The sequence below is a fragment of the Brassica napus genome, chromosome C4 (assembly GCF_020379485.1).
Source record: "Brassica napus cultivar Da-Ae chromosome C4, Da-Ae, whole genome shotgun sequence".
Lineage (NCBI taxonomy): Eukaryota > Viridiplantae > Streptophyta > Magnoliopsida > Brassicales > Brassicaceae > Brassica > Brassica napus.
The window spans coordinates 41,962,374-41,979,972 of NC_063447.1; the positions used below are offsets into that span (position 1 = coordinate 41,962,374).

The 17,599-nt window shown below is 41.5% G+C and overlaps 1 pseudogene; it reads left to right on the forward strand.

The window, feature by feature from the left end:
- The first annotated feature begins 8,670 nt into the window (after positions 1 to 8,670).
- Positions 8,671 to 16,702, forward strand: LOC106435554 (annotated as a pseudogene).
- The last annotated feature ends 897 nt before the right edge of the window (positions 16,703 to 17,599 follow it).

The following is a 17,599-nucleotide window of genomic DNA, read 5'->3' on the forward strand; positions in this document are numbered from 1 at the left end:
AAAGTGATAAAATTTTATATCCACACAAGTAAAATAACACTGACATAAGATAAATTATTAAAGAACAGATTCTTATAAGGAAGTATAAGAGAAGTTATGGTGCGAGATACAAAACATCTATTTTTTTTTATGATGCATAATGTTATGAATACCAGAGTAGAAAGTGATTTCCCGAAGACGTTAACTGTATTTTCACGTAATCGGACATATCTTATCTCAATCTCTTTATTCTTTTTGAACTTTTGAGTGTATAAAAAAAACTTCAGATGTATATATTTAGTTCTATCGCTTTTGATATTTCTTTCTTTCGTTTGAGCAACGCATGCCGCATTTTCTTCGTATAGAATTACTGATTATGTATTGTCTACGGGAGATAGAATGGCTATGTGAAACACTGGAATTGATGGAAACTGTATACTCTGCCACCAACACCTCGAAGTCATCTTTTCTTTGCGTGTTCTTACTCCTCCATCTTGTGGAAGAAGCTGGCGCAAAATCTCTTGGGGAACCTTATACCACCGAATGGGAGGACATTGTGTACCATCTCACGCATGGAAGAATCTCACTATTTCAAAGATTCCTTATTTGCTACCTGTTCCAGGCTGCTGTCTACACCATTTGGAGAGAACGCAACGGTAGGAAGCATGGTGACCTTTCTCGTTCAGCAGATACTCTATTTCGGCTGATCGACATGCAGGTCAAGAACAGAATAGCAACTCTAAGAATCGACAAAAGGATGGAGACCGCTTATCAAAGTTGGATTGGTTTTGTGGGAACATAAAACATAGATTGTTTACCAAAGTTCATTGTTAGGAACTAAGTCATAAACAAATTAGTTCATGTTGTAAACAAGAATATTTTCTTTTGAATCAAATTTAACATTTTATTAAAAAAAAAAGAACATATGTGTTAGGCTGTTAGCTTATTGATCTTATCCATACACACTCTCTACGTGCTCTGTGGAGTGCGATAAGCTCCGCATAATTGGAAGAGATGGCCACAAGTGTTTGTTTCTGAGAACACCAAGATATAGATGTGCTCGATCCTGAAAATTTATCATGTTTGCGATCGGGCTTTGTGTAGATCTAAAAGATATCCAACGTCTTGAAAACCAACCATTTCACTTTTAAAATTTTAAGAATAAAATAAACCTAAAGATATGTCTTCTTCTTATTTTTAAGACAATTAAAGTGGTCTTGGTTTCCCATTTGAGCTCATGATCCTTGTGATCCTTTCCAAGTTCTATCGCAAGTTTACTTGGGTCGTCCACATTTTCATGATCAATGGTCTAACCGTCTGTATTAACATGTGGGCAGTCCTTGTCATCTTGGTCGATGGTGAAACCGTTCATGATCGTATCACTCATCCACTGCAGAAAGATAGTGGTGTTCATGTCTTACATGTTCATTCAAGTGACAGTTTGGCTATTACTCACTAAGGCATTACATAATGCTACTTTCAGTAAGTTAGTTCACCTTAAATAATTACGTTGTCTGAAATATCTTGAATTATGTACACATGAAGGGAAGTGATACATGACGTTGCACTTTTTCCGTTAACCATAGTTTTCTCATTTGATTTTTCTTGTAATGTTTTTAATGAAGCACCATGTTGTCCATTTTAAAGTACTTTAATATAACGGATACTAAGTAGAAATATTATAAATATTATGTGATGTCCGGAAAGTATTTGATTTGTTCATTTTTTCGATATTTTACTTGTTCTCTAAGTAGAACTTAGTTCTCAAGTAACTGTATTTATATATAAAAAAGCTCATCATTCATGGTATAAGATACACAAATTATTTTTTATTCTCTTCTTACTTACAACAAAACTGAAAAATGTCAAAGAAAAAAACATGAAAATTTTTCAAATTAACAAAATCTTAAAACTTTTATAAATTTTGGTATACCTAAGCATATTTGGAATTGAAGAACTAAATCGAACTGGAAAAAAGGAGATTTGATTCAGATTTGGTTCCAACCAATTACACAATCAGATCATATATCTCTAAAACCAAAGAACTATAACTGAACCGAAATCGAATCAAAACCAAATTGGAACTAAACCAAGAACCGAATAAATACCCAAATTTCTATAATATAATTTATATACTTATAAATACTAACTATATTTAATTTTAAAATAATCAAATAATTTAAAATATTATTTATAAACTGAAATACCCAAAAAATGATTACCATGATACTTCTATCCAAAATATTTTAAATTATCCAAATTATCTAAATTTTTATCTAAAACCCAAAAAAATGATATGTAATCCAAAAATCTTGGATTCTTTACTTTTATCATGAATTAACCAAAAAATTGAACTAACCCCGAAGGATCCAAAATTATCTTGGTTATTAATAGGTTCATAACTTTATTACAGGAACAAAAATGAGAACCCAAAAAACTGAACCGAAACCAAACCAAACCAAATTTTCTAAATTATCGAATATATACTAAACCTCTAGAACCCAAAAACCGAAGAACTGAACTGTAAACAAGAACCGAACCCCCATGGCTAGGCATACCTATTGTCAATTTAGTTTTGTCCACTTTAACCATTACCCAATTTGGTATTCAGCTCATTTAGAGTGCTTTCAACTGAGCGTGATCATAACATGTCCATAACAAATTGGAATGGGCATTGAGAGAAATTAACAGCTATATTTGGAACTTAACCTAAACTAGCTTTCGACGCTCGTAAATGGTTATTTTTGGCGCCATCATAATGAACATGCTTCTCATATTTTCGGCTTAATCTTTATCTGAATATATAGCACATACTTACATAAGAGAGTAATAAACCCCAAGAAGAATATTGAAACGTTTCTAGTACCTATAAGAATATTGAAACCCATATTCCGTTCATTGGTTACTTCATAGTTGCATTTAATTAAATTAAATTAAAAGAAGAATATTGAAACTAATTAACAAGAGTTTGTTGGAAAATGTTGAAAGATATCATTTCCGAAGTTTGTGGACCATTGGCATTCCTCTTTCTTTTAATGTAGACGAAAGTGATATAGTAAGAGTTACACCAGATTTGTTTTCTTCGTTTCTATAAATTCTTCTGCAAAAGTCCTCTAAAGTACTCCATTTGCTTTCTACTTGTCATTCTATTTGCTTGCTTCTTAAAACATTTCTTGTTGGGTCCCTCCTAGATGGAGAGAACCAAGTGGGCATGAGACATAATAATAATTCTCATGACCCTTTGCACTGTAGACTCACAATAATAGAGTTTAGAGAGAGAGACAAAAGAGAGAAAGAAGAGAGAAGGAGGAGAAAACTCGTCAGGCTATTTCAAGACTGGTTTTGGAGGATTAAACGGAACTTGATCGGGCTGATATTTTGTGGGAAGCTTCTTCAGTCAGTGGGTTAGAGATTCACCGAAGGGATTTGGATTTCAACGGTTGGATCTTCTGTTGTCTGGGTTTTAGTGAAGCTGGTCGTCACAGTTCTTCAGCGGGACAGTCTTGGGTGTTTGGTAAATCCAACGGTGAGATCTTCTCTTCTTGAGCTGAAATTTGGCAGAGGTATTGTCGACTTGTTTATCTTGGATTTGTACGGTTGGATTAGTTTCTGGAAGCCGGAATCTTTGTGAGCTGAGGTCGTTTGGTTGCTGCCGGTTTTGAAGCTTTGTGTTGCTCTCTTGTTGTTGTTGTTTGTGTTGGAGATAGCTATTTGTAGCTAGACTCTCTGTTCTGTTCAGGCTGTTGAACAGGGAGGACGTGGTTGTACTCATACCATTTATATAGTGGATTTTTGAGTGGACTACGGTCCCGTGGTTTTTCCTTCTCACATCGAGGAGGTTTTCCACGTAAAAATTGTGTGTCTCATTTAGTTATCGCAACTTTGATATCTTGCCATCGTCGAAGTATTTTCCTCACAGGTTCGCACAAGGTCAGGGGAACACGACCGTGACATTCCGCTGCGCCGTGTGTCTTTCCCCAACAGAGTGGTATCAGAGCTTCTGGTTTTAGAGCTTTGGTTTTGATAACTTTGGGTTGTTATTTGCTTGTGTGAAAGATGGAAAATATGAGCAGGATGATAAGCTTGAATGGTGCTAACTATCATCTATGGAAGGGCAAGATGGAGGATTTGCTCTTTGTTAAAGAATTCCATGTTCCAGTCTTCGAGGAGCAGAAACCTGAGAAGAAGACGGATGAAGAGTGGAAGCTGCAGCATCGCCAAGTGTGTGGGTTGATAAGGCAGTGGGTAGATGATAATGTGTTGCATCATATTGAGACTGAGACGGATGCTCGTTCTTTGTGGAAGAAGCTGGAGCAGTTATATGCTAGGAAGACCGGAAACAACAAGATGTACATGATCAAGAAGTTGATTGAGCTGAGGTATCAGGAGGGGACTCCGATGACAGATCACTTGAATGCGTTTCAGGGATTGCTCAACAAGTTGTCTGATATGGGCATCAAGTTTGATGATGAGATTCACGGTCTGTGGCTTCTCGGTACTTTACCGGACTCTTGGGAGGTTTTCAGGATGTCTCTTTGTAACTCCGCGTCGGAAGGTGTTATTTCGATGGATTCAGTGAAGAACAGTGTTCTTAATGAGGAAGCAAGAAGGCAGTCGAATGCTAGCAGTTCGCGTTCAGATGTTTTTGTTACTGAGTCAAGGGGGAGAAGTACAAGTAGAGATCCCAAGAGAGACAAGAACAGGAGCAGGAGCAAGTCTAATAGATTTGCTAATATGGAGTGCTACTTCTGTCATAAGAAAGGGCACATGAAGAAGGATTGCTGGAAGTTGAAAAACAAGCAGCAAGGAAATCAAGAAGAAAAGGTGGATCGGGTGACTCTCACCGAAGATCAGTTTCTCATTCTTCTTGAGGGTGATGCCATTAATGTCGCATGCCAGGACACCAGTTGGGTGATTGACAGTGGAGCTACTACTCATGCTACATCACAGCGGGATTTGTTTTCTACCTATACTACGGGTAATTATGGTTCTGTGAAGATGGGGAATGATGCGATGGCTCAGGTTGCTGGCATTGGTGATGTTTGCTTGGAGACTAGTCTTGGTACTAGGCTGGTGCTTAAGGATGTTAAGCATGTTCCTGATATTAGGATGAATCTGATATCGACGGGAAGACTTGATGATGAGGGCTATTTCAGTTTGCACGGTGGTGGTAAATGGAAGCTCTCTCGCGGTTCTTTGATTGTGGCTCGAGGTGAGAAGTCTTCATCTTTCTATTGGATGCAGGCTAAGGTCTCCAAAGATGTTGTTAATGCGGTGGAGAATGATAATGCCATGGAGCTATGGCATAAGAGACTCGGTCACATGAGTGAGAAAGGAATGGTTGTGTTGTCTAAGAATGAGGTGATTCCAGGAATCTCTGGTTTGCACCTACAGAAGTGTTCGCATTGCTTTGCGGGAAAACAACACAGGGTATCTTTCAAGTCTTCCGCACCTTCTAGGAAACCCGAGGTACTGGATTTGGTACACTCAGATGTGTGTGGTCCAATGAAGACAAGATCTCTTGGTGGCGCATCATATTATGTGACTTTTATTGATGATCATTCAAGGAAGTCGTGGGTATTTCCTATGAGGACGAAGGATCAGGTGCTGGGATATTTCAAGCACTTTGTGGCATTGGTTGAGAGACAAACGGGGAAGAAGCTGAAGTGTATCCGCAGTGATAATGGTGGAGAGTATCTTGGACCATTTGATGCTTATTGCAAAGAGCATGGAATAAGGCATCAATTCACGCCACCTCATACTCCACAGTTAAATGGGTTGGCTGAAAGGATGAATCGAACGATTGTCGAGAGGATGAGATGTTTGATCTCACAGTCAGGCTTATCGATGACTTTCTGGGCAGAAGCTTTGAACACGGTGGTTCATGTGCTGAATTTGTCACCAAGTGCTCCATTGGATGGTGATGTTCCAGAGAGGGTTTGGACTGGTAAGGATGTTTCTTACAGTCACTTGAGGGTCTTTGGGTGTAAGGCATTTGTTCATATTCCCAAGGTTGATAGATCGAAGCTTGAGATGAAGTCGCGGCAGTGTGTGTTCATCGGTTATGGTCATGATGAGTTCGGGTACAGATTTTATGATCCCGTTGAGAGGAAGCTCGTAAGGAGCAGAGATGTTGTGTTTATGGAAGATCAAACGATTAAGGACATTGACAAGTCCAAAAACCCAACTCAGATTTTTGAGGGTTTGATCGATACAGAGGCTACTCCTTCTACATCGGTTCACGGTGAGGTTGAGGTTGAGGTTCAGGATAATGCACCCAGTGCAGATGCTCCCGCACATGAAGATGGTAGTGGTGATCATGGTGACGATCATGGTGAGACACCAGCTGCTGAGAACCAACCTACTATTGTTAGAAGATCCGAGAGAGGTCTTAAACCGTCGACAAGGTATGATCCTAGTGAGTATGTATTACTTACTGATGGGGGAGAGCCTGAAAGCTATGATGAAGCTTTGGAGGATGAACACAAGGATAAGTGGTTTGGAGCCATGGATGAGGAGATGGATTCTTTTGAGGAGAACCATACTTTTGAGTTGGTGGAATTGCCTAAGGGCAAGAAGGCTCTGCTTAATAAGTGGGTGTACAGAATTAAGCATGAGGATGATAATTTGCCACCTCGACACAAGGCTAGATTGGTTGTGAAAGGCTACAGCCAAAAGAAGGGAATTGATTATGATGAAATCTTTTCTCCTGTTGTGAAGATGTCATCCATTCGGGTTGTACTTGGATTGGCAGCGAGCCTTGATCTAGAGGTTGAGCAAATGGACGTGAAGACTGCTTTCCTTCATGGTAATTTGGAGGAAGAGATCTACATGGAACAACCGGAAGGCTATGTGCAAAAGGGCAAAGAAAATTTGGTTTGCCGCTTGAAGAAAAGCCTTTATGGATTGAAGCAAGCACCAAGGCAGTGGTACATGAAGTTCAAGTCTGTTATGGGGGAGCATGGTTATGCAGAGACTGATTCAGACCATTGTGTATTTGTGAAGGTGTTCGGTGAGGATGATTTTATCATCTTGTTGCTGTATGTCGATGATATGTTGATTGTGGGCAGGAACATGGACAGAATTAAGGAGCTGAAAGAGCAGCTAGGTAGTCCTTTGCCATGAAAGATATGGGTCCAGCGAAACAGATTCTTGGTATGAGAATTGTTCGAGATAGAGGTGAGAAGCTGATTCACTTATCTCAGGAGAAGTACATTGAAAAAGTACTTAAGCGGTTTCACATGGACAAGTCTAAAGTGTTGAGTACTCCTCTTGCTCCACACTTAAGACTGAGCAGTCAACAAAGTCCGAAGACATATGCGGAGAAGGAAGATATGGCGAAGGTTCCATATGCTTCTGCAGTGGGTAGTTTGATGTATGCCATGGTCTGTACAAGACCGGATTTAGCCTACGCCGTTGGAGTTGTCAGCAGGTTTCTCTCCAATCCGGGAAGAGAACATTGGAATGCTGTGAAGTGGATTTTGAGATATCTCAGAGGGACTTCTAATTTGAAGATTACATTTGGAGGTAAGAAGTCATTGCTTGTCAGTTACACTGATTCTGACATGTCGGGAGATGCTGATTCTAGCAAATCTACTTCGGGTTACTTGGTAACATTTGCGGGTGGAGCTGTGGCATGGCAGTCAAGGTTGCAAAAGTGTGTTGCACTATCTACCACTGAGGCAGAGTTCATTGCCGCAACTGAAGCTTGTAAAGAGTTGTTGTGGATGAAGAACTTCTGTGAAGAGATCGGTTTCAAGCAAGAAAAGTATGTGTTGCTTTGTGATAGTCAAAGCGCTATTTGTCTCGGGAAGAATTCTACATTTCATTCGAAGTCAAAACACATTCAGAGGAGGTATCATTGGATACGTGATGTGGTTGCTTCTAAGGAAGTGGAACTTGAGAAAGTTCATACGGATGATAATGGAGCTGATATGATGACGAAGTCATTACCGAGGGGGAAGCTTGAGGTATGCCGAGAGATAGCCGGAATGGCTGTTTCTTCCATCTAGTCGGAGGGGGAGTTTGTTGGGTCCCTCCTAGATGGAGAGAACCAAGTGGGCATGAGACATAATAATAATTCTCATGACCCTTTGCACTGTAGACTCACAATAATAGAGTTTAGAGAGAGAGACAAAAGAGAGAAAGAAGAGAGAAGGAGGAGAAAACTCGTCAGGCTATTTCAAGACTGGTTTTGGAGGATCAAACGGAACTTGATCGGGCTGATATTTTGTGGGAAGCTTCTTCAGTCAGTGGGTTAGAGATTCACCGAAGGGATTTGGATTTCAACGGTTGGATCTTCTGTTGTCTGGGTTTTAGTGAAGCTGGTCGTCACAGTTCTTCAGCGGGACAGTCTTGGGTGTTTGGTAAATCCAACGGTGAGATCTTCTCTTCTTGAGCTGAAATTTGGCAGAGGTATTGTCGACTTGTTTATCTTGGATTTGTACGGTTGGATTAGTTTCTGGAAGCCGGAATCTTTGTGAGCTGAGGTCGTTTGGTTGCTGCCGGTTTTGAAGCTTTGTGTTGCTCTCTTGTTGTTGTTGTTTGTGTTGGAGATAGCTATTTGTAGCTAGACTCTCTGTTCTGTTCAGGCTGTTGAACAGGGAGGACGTGGTTGTACTCATACCATTTATATAGTGGATTTTTGAGTGGACTACGGTCCCGTGGTTTTTCCTTCTCACATCGAGGAGGTTTTCCACGTAAAAATTGTGTGTCTCATTTAGTTATCGCAACTTTGATATCTTGCCATCGTCGAAGTATTTTCCTCACAGGTTCGCACAAGGTCAGGGGAACACGACCGTGACATTCCGCTGCGCCGTGTGTCTTTCCCCAACATTTCTAACCTAACTTAGGTTGATTCTCGCTGTTGCTCTGATGAATAATCTTATAGAAAGACGAAGGGCCATGGAAAAAAACGAGAAAACAACTCTGTTCGACAGAGTATCTTCTTGGTCTATCAAAGATATTCTCAACAGAGACCTCTTCAAGCAAAAGGTTTGTGATCTCTTTCCACCCCTTTGTTCAACAGTGCTTTTATCTTTGTTACTTTTATATCATGTTCCTCATCAGTGGTGTAATTTTTGAACAGAGAAAGACAATACCAGACAGGTTTGGAACTGTCGATGAATACGTTCACTGCTTCATTCCTCACCTACTCGAAGAAACTCGAACCGAGTTGTTCTCGAGCTTAAAATCTTTATCTAGGTCTCCTGTCTTTTTCACACATTCTATGGAGAAAAGGATCAAGGAATCTAGTGGAAGTTCGTCGAACACATTGCTCTACGACATAACATTAAGCAATGAAGATAATTTTAGTGCCAAGTACCAGCCAAAATGTGGAGATCTCATTGCTCTGACCAAGACAAGGCCAAGAAGAATTGATGACTTGGATCCTTTACTTCTTGCCTACGTATTCAAGATGGATGGTGATCTTATCATCTCTGTGCATGTGTCTAGATCGTTATCTCCTGGTGAGAAACATTCAATTCGTTTTGGTGTTTCTCTCACGACTTTAACAACAAACACAAGAATTTGGAATGCTTTGCACAACGAAGCTGCTAATTCGACCCTGATCCAGAGTGTTCTTCGGGGAAATAATCAGGTACGTGTTAGGAAACAATCTTGTGTATAAATTTTACGTGATATATTTATGCTAATAGATTTTATAGGTCTAGTTTATAAGACTCATATCAGTGATTATAACTTAATATATCACTAGGATTATATATTATCACTATAATGTTTATTGTATAGCATCATGGTTAACAACCTGATTAGCATGTGCATTAAAACAAATTTGAAATGCTTTATTTTTGCTGATAGATTAATTAACTTTTTTTTCTCTATCCATCTTAAAATAGTGGTTTATTTTATGCTTCAGTTTGGTGATTAGTTGTTTTGCTTGTGTCACAGGCTACAGAAGAGTGTTTTTGTTTTGGTAATGACGATGACGATTCTGACCGTGTTTTGGATATAATCCGTTCAACCAAATTGAACACATCCCAAGAAGCTGCAATCTTGAGCTGCGTGAAGACAACAAACTGTAGTCACAAGAACACTGTCAAACTAATATGGGGACCTCCGGGTACAGGCAAAACGAAGACCGTTGCGACTCTTCTCTTTGCTCTTCTCAAGCTACGGTGCAAAACAGTTGTGTGTGCTTTTACAAACACAGCTATTGTAGAGGTAACACAGAGACTTTTGGCTCTATTTAAGGAAAACTGCTCGTCAGAACTTGCTACTTATGGGCTGGGGAGTATTGCCTTATCCGGAAACCGAGAGAGAATGGGAATAGACAAGAAGGATGATCTTCTCAATGTGTTTCTTGATGAGCGCATTGCGAAACTTGGTAACCTGTTCTCGCCATCATCTTCTGGATGGGACCACATATTGGAGACACTGATACTTTTTCTTCAGAACACAGAGTCTATGTACAGTGATTATGTAGATCGATTTGAGGAGGAAGAAGAGAGAGAGTTTACTTATGGAGAGTTTGTAAGAAAGGTTTTTAATGGGTTAAGTGAAGAGCTGGAGACGGATATGGATGATCTTTGCACTCATTTGCCAAAGTCTTTCATTTCACCTGGAGTTGTGAGGAAAATGATGGCAGCCCGTCAAGCGCTTTAACGCGTCAGATACTTCTTGAAGGAGAATGGCTCCGGAGATCAATTGATAGAAGGAAGCTTTAAAATGGACTGCTTCAAGAGACTCGTCACTGTTGACTGTCTTCAGGCTCTAAGTTCGCTACCAAAACGTTTTGAGGAGATTCCAGACTTGTTGGAAACTGAAGATATCAAGAAATTTTGTCTCCAAAACGCGGATATAATCTTCTGCACAGCCTCAGGTGCTGCGGAACTGAATCCAGTAAGAACAGGAAGTATAGAGCTCCTCGTGGTCGATGAGGCGGCTCAGCTTAAAGAATGTGAATCAGTTGCTGCACTGCAGCTTCCTGGTTTGCGTCACGCTGTTCTAATAGGAGATGAGTACCAGTTACCTGCAATGGTTCATAATGAGGAATGCGAGAGGGCGAAGTTCGGAAGAAGTTTGTTTGAGAGGTTGGTTCTGCTTGGTCACAACAAGCATTTGCTCAACGTTCAGTACCGGATGCATCCTTCCATCAGCCGTTTCCCCAACAAGGAGTTTTATGGCGGGAGGATCACAGATGCTGAGGTTGTTCAAGAAAGCATTTATCAGAAGAGGTTTTAAAATATTGTACGCGGAATCGTCCGTCTTATTGATTCAGCCAAGGCAAGGTTATATACAACATAATCATCCTAATCTACCCCGTATTAGGAACCCGTAGATTACACCAAATCCCTTAGATATAGTAATATATCCTTATCTCTTTACTCTCCCTCAAGTTGGCAATGACATCTCTTGAATGCCTAACTTGGACAACAAGAAATGAAAAGTTGGAGCTGGTAATGCCTTGGTTAATAAATCCGCAGGTTGATGCTTGGTAGGAATGTACTTAGTGGTGATAAGCTTCCCCTGAACTGCATCACGCACTGTATGACAATCATTCTCCACGTGTTTCGTTTGTTCATGGAAAACTGGGTTTTTAGCTATGTGTATTGCCGATTGACTGTCACAAAATAAACGCATAGGTCGAGCATGAGAGAAACCAAACTGTTGTAGAAGACGCTTGAGCCACTTGAGCTCACACGTTGCATCCGCCATTGAGCGATACTCTGCTTCAGCTGACGACCTCGAGACAGTCTTCTGCTTCTTAGTCTTCCACGAGACCAAAGAATCGCCGAGCATAACCACATACGCAGACAACGACCTCCGTGTAAGCGGACACGCTGACCAGTCAGAGTCACAATATGCTGTAAGGTTCAGATTAGATGTAGAAGAGAGCATTATCCCCTGATCCGGACAGCCCTTTAAGTATCGTACCACACGAAGTGCAGCTAACCAATGTTCAGCCAGAGGTTTCTTCATAAATTGAGATAGAAGATGAACTATATAACTTAACTCTGGCTGAGTAAAAGTCAAGTAGATTAATCTACCCACAAGCCTGCGATAAGGGCTCGGGTCTGTGAGAGGAGCCCCATTAGCGAGAGCAAGTTTATGATTCACCTCTGTTGGAACCGGGGACGGTTTAGCCCCCAAGAGACCACACTCTGTGATGATATCTAATGCATACTTCCTTTGAGAAAGAAAGATTCCTTCAGGTCCACGAGCCACTTCAAGACCGAGGAAGTATTTGAGCTTGCCTAAGTCCTTCATCTTGAAGCACTTACTGAGGTAGTTTTTGAATCTGTGAATTGTAGAAATATCATTGCCGACGATCAGAAAATCATCCACATAAACCAAGATATGTAAGCAGATGTTTCCCTCAATAAATGAGAACAACGAGTAATCTTCATAACTCTGTTGGAAACCGAACGCCAAGAGGGTCTTACTGAGCTTTGAGAACCAACACCTTGGTGACTGCTTAAGGCCATAGAGCGACTTGCGAAGGCGACAGACTTTAGATGGATCATCAGTTCTGAAGCCAGGAGGTAACTGCATATAGATCTCCTCTTCAAGATCTCCATGTAAAAATGCATTGTGAACATCCATCTGATGGATTTCCCATCGCTTGACTGCCGCGAGTTTAAGTAGAAATCGAACTGTGTTCATTTTCGCCACTGGAGCAAAAGTATCCTTGTAATCTCTCCCAGCTCGCTGACGGTTTCCATGTGCCACCAGGCGCGCCTTTGGACGTTCAATTGTCCCATCAGCTCGGTATTTATTAGAATATATCCAGCCACAGCCAATGGCCTTCTTCCCAGGAGGCAATGAGGTCACGTCCCACGTATGGTTCGCTTCGAGAGCTGTAACCTCTGTTCGCATGGCGCCTTTAAACCGTTCATTAAGAACCGCCTCTTTGTACGAAGTAGGGACCTCCTCCGTCGTAATCGTTGCGAGAAAGGCCTGGTGTTGAGCTGAAAACGCAGACACAGACAAGTAATCACTGATAGGGTACGGAGTCTTACCTGGAGCCGTAGTCGTAGGACCCTTATCAGGTGCAGAAGTCGCATGAGAGGGGGGTGTAGAAGATACCGCATGTGTCACAAAATTCTTTAGTAGAACAGAAGGTTTCCTATTCCTCTGACCCCGACCAAGAAGTTCAAGTAAACCAGGAGAGTCAGACGGTGATGGTGGCACCGCTGGAAACACAGTCTGAGGAGTATAAGGGCTTGTAGAAGTGGTCGCCGGTGGTGATGCCGTAGGCGTAGATGGAGGAGACATATTTTGGGGAACTGTTGCAATAGGTGAGCCAGGCGTATCTGTGGCAGTAGTAGATGGAAGTGGGACTGGTGCAGGGGTAGTAGCGGGAGTAGGTAACATGCTCCCCCTGGATTGAGAAGTAGGGAGAAGCCAGTCATCCAACGAGTTATCTTGCATAACCGGAGGTGTAACATACTCTGTGTTCTTGATACCTGGAAACTGATCTTCCAAGAAAACGACATCACGGCTCACAAAAAATTCATTAGTCTCCAAATCATATAACCTCCATGCCTTCTTACCAAACGGATATCCAACAAAAAGCCACTTGCGGCTCCGTTCACCAAACTTATCCTTGTCACGAGCTCTCCTATGTGCATACGCAAGACAACCAAACACGCGCAGGAGCGTGTAGACAGGAGCAGTACCGTGCAGAACCTCATACGGTGTCTTACCATCCAAGACTTGAGAAGGTGTCCGATTTATTATGTGAGCTGCAGCCAGAATACTCTCCCCCCAGAAGGTAACCGGCAGCTTAGACTGGAACAAACAGGCGCGTGCAACATTGAGAATGTGACGATGCTTGCGTTCCACTCTTCCATTTTGTTGAGGTGTATCAACACAAGAAGTCTGATGAATGATCCCATTTTTCTGAAAATATTTCTTGAGAACCAAGAACTCTGTTCCATTATCTGATCGGACAGTTTGGACCGGATGATTGAATTGTCTGATACTCATGGCGCAGAAGTTTTGTAGAAGGTCAGAAACTTCAGACTTTTCGAGCATCAAATATGTCCAAACAGCGCGAGAAAAATTATCGACAATAGTAAGAAAATAAACTGCACCACAAGACGCTGGTGTACGATACGGACCCCAAACATCGCAGTGAATTAAAGCAAAAGGTCTAGAAGCTTTATTAATACTTTCAGGAAAAATCTTTCGAGTCTGTTTCGCTCGAAAACAAATATCACACTTGCTGGAATCAGAAAAATCTATTTTAAGAGAATCAAACACCGGTAGACTAGATAAAACTTTGTAGGAAGGATGTCCGAGGCGACGGTGCCACAAATCAGAAGAAGCCGAAGTAGACTTAGTAGCTCCATGAACCCGTGCAACCTTGACACCCGTAAAATAGTAAACCCCCTCTCGTACTTCACCTGCTCCAATCAGAGTCCTCGAAAAACGGTCCTGTAAAACACACAACGTATCAGTAAAAATTGCAATGCATCCCGTTTGCTTTAGTAACTTAGAAACCGATATAAGAGTGCAGTTAAAATCCGGGACATAAAGAACTTCTCGTAGAGAGTAGTCACTGCTGAGCACCAACGTGCCCTGTTTTGTTGCGTGTGATACTCGACCATTCGGAAAAGTAACTGAGGAGCTATCAATGTCTTGGACATCACGTAACAATGCTAGATCACCAGTCATATGGTGAGAGGTACCTGTATCGATAATCACATCAGTAAGAGTTGTTTTACCAGAGAGTCGTTCAGAAGACAAATTGCTTTGTTGATTTTGGAGCAGAGTAATCAAGGATACGAGTTGATCCGAATTGATGGGAGACGTCGACTGTGCCGCATTCGCACGGCCTCGTCCTCGACCCCTGCCTCCTGTAGAACGACCACCACGTCCACCACGGTTGCTAGAGTAGTTGTTCTGCCTCTGTTGATCATTATACCACTCCGGAAAGCCATGCACAAGAAAACATTCTGAGAGATCATGACCTTGGCGGCCACAATGTGTGCATGATCGAGTAGGATCCCGAGGGCGAGACAGGGCTACGTCTGTTGATGTTGATGTTGAAGAAGAATTCTTGTAGGTATCGGTTTTGACTGAGAACCCAAGAGCATCTGAACGCTGTTCCTTCGCTTTTGTTGTATCCAAGTTTTGCTCCTCTCGGATGACACGTGAGTAAACAACATTGAGGTCTGGTAATGGTTCTTCATCAGTAATCCGAGACCGAATAGATAGAAAACGTGAATCGTCAAGACCAAAAAGGAACTTGTGAACTTTTGCATCCTCTTTTTCCTTGTCGATATCAGCGGCTGCTGCACACGTGCAAGAACGTGTTGTTTTAAGATTTTGGAGTTCTTCCCATAGTTTGGTTAGTCTTCCATAGTACTCCAGAACTGATTGACCATCTTGTTGCAATTAGTAATAGAATCTTGAAGTTGATGTACGCGAGTTCCGTTCTTGACAGAAAAGCGAAACCGCAAATTATCCCATAGCTTATACGCGTCCGGGACATGGGTGACCGTTGATCGAATTTTTGAGTCAATAGAAGTACGAATCCAACCTACAATCATTGAGTTCGCAGGAAGCCAACGATTTAGGTCAGGATGATCATCAGCTGGTTTAGTAATTGTTCCATCAATGAAAACAGTTTTCTGTTTTGCTTGTAAAGAGTTACGAAGCTTCGTCGACCATTCTGGATAATTATCATGTGTAAGAAGAACTGACGTAATCAGAGCTCCTGGATTATCAGAATGGTTAAGGTGATACGGTGATTGATCCGTAAGAGCTCCAGAAGACGTCATAGAAGCAGTCGGCGAAGTTGAAGAAGTGATTGACATATTTGTTTGTAGAAGGATCAAACGTTTTGTGTTCGATCAATTAGAAAAAGAAAGTAGAAGAAAATTTTGGTGAGATCTTAGCTCTGATACCATAAAATATTGTACGCGGAATCGTCCGTCTTATTGATTCAGCCAAGGCAAGGTTATATACAACATAATCATCCTAATCTACCCCGTATTAGGAACCCGTAGATTACACCAAATCCCTTAGATATAGTAATATATCCTTATCTCTTTAGGTTTCTTCAAGGAAACATGTTTGGTTCCTTCTCTTTTATCAACGTTGGTCGCGGAAAAGAAGAGTTCGGTGATGGAAATAGCCCTAAGAACATGGTTGAAGTTGCTATGATTGCTGAGATCATATCTAATCTTTCCAAAGGTATTTTGATTAGTAATTTAAGAATATATGAATCTGTTTGTCTTTATTCTTACTATATGATTAATCTTGTAACAGTTTCAAGGGAAAGAAGGATGAATGTGAATGTTGGAGTGATTTCACCTTACAAAGGACAAGTCAGAGCCATCCAAGAGAGAGTCGGTTCCTTATCATCAGGTCAGCTTTTGACTTTGAATGTTCGATCGGTCGATGGGTTTCAAGGAGGAGAGGAGGACATTATTATCATCTCAACGGTTAGAAGTAACGGTAACGGCAAAGTGGGGTTTCTCAGTAACCGTCAGAGAGCAAACGTGGCACTGACTAGAGCAAGGCATTGTTTGTGGGTGGTTGGGAACGAGACGACTTTGGCTTTGAGTGGTTCGATATGGGGGAAGCTGATAAGCGAGTCAAGGTCACGTGGATGTTTCTTTGAAGCTGCTGATGAGAAGAATCTGAGAGATGCCATGAATGAGGCTTTGCTGGAAGATGTGTCTTCGAGTTTTGGAACTCTTTCTATTGGGAGGAATAGGGGAAGAGGTGGTTGGTAGTTTTTTTTTTTTTTTAATTGTCTCATTTTTGAGCTTTTTTTTCCTATGAAAACTTTGTGTGGGATTTATGATTTTATTATGGTATTTTCTATTTTGGTTTCCAAATTTCACATATAGAATTGGAATTTTCTTATTTTAAAAACAAAAAGAATTAATGTAGGAGATGGATTACATCCTCCACAAGGCTCATTGTATAACAGGCCCTAATCCAGCAAGTCGGATCGATTTGGTCGGTTCGGTGGCTAAACTTATCGGTTTGACCTTAGAGTTCTTTTAGCCGGTCGAGTAAGTCGGCTAAAAGTGGCCGGCTTGGAGGGAGCCTTGTTCGGGCCCTTATACTCGGCCTCTCGCATCAAGGCCCAAAGGGGCACGAAATTAGGGCATCAGGGGCATGAGTCCTATAAGAAGGGAAAAGGAAGCAACAAGAAAGGGACTTTTGGACCATTGAACACACTCAGTGGCTAGATCTAGGGTTTTAGACTATCTCTTTGATCTTGTTACTTTTCGATCTTGTTGCTCTTGAATCTTCTTGTCACTCTTGTAACCCTTCAAACCAAATCTAAATAAAACGTCTTTAGCCATCCCATTTCTGACTTCTTCCATCTTAGTCGACTGAATCCCGTTCAAACAATTGCCGCCCACCGTGGGGCTGACTAAAGTAACGTTCTAGATCTACATGGTTCAAGACGACGCCACCTTCGGCGCTCCGGGCGGAGAACCGACACCAACGCCCAAAGCCGCGCCACCCATCGCCGTAGATTTTATGAGCTCTATCATGGCTCGACTTGCTCGTCAAGACGAAGTCCAAAAGACGACCAACGACCAGCTAGCTGCTTTGGTCGCGGCACTCACAGATCCCGACGGCTAAACAAGCCATCCCCAGCAGATACGCCGTCGCCTCTTTAACA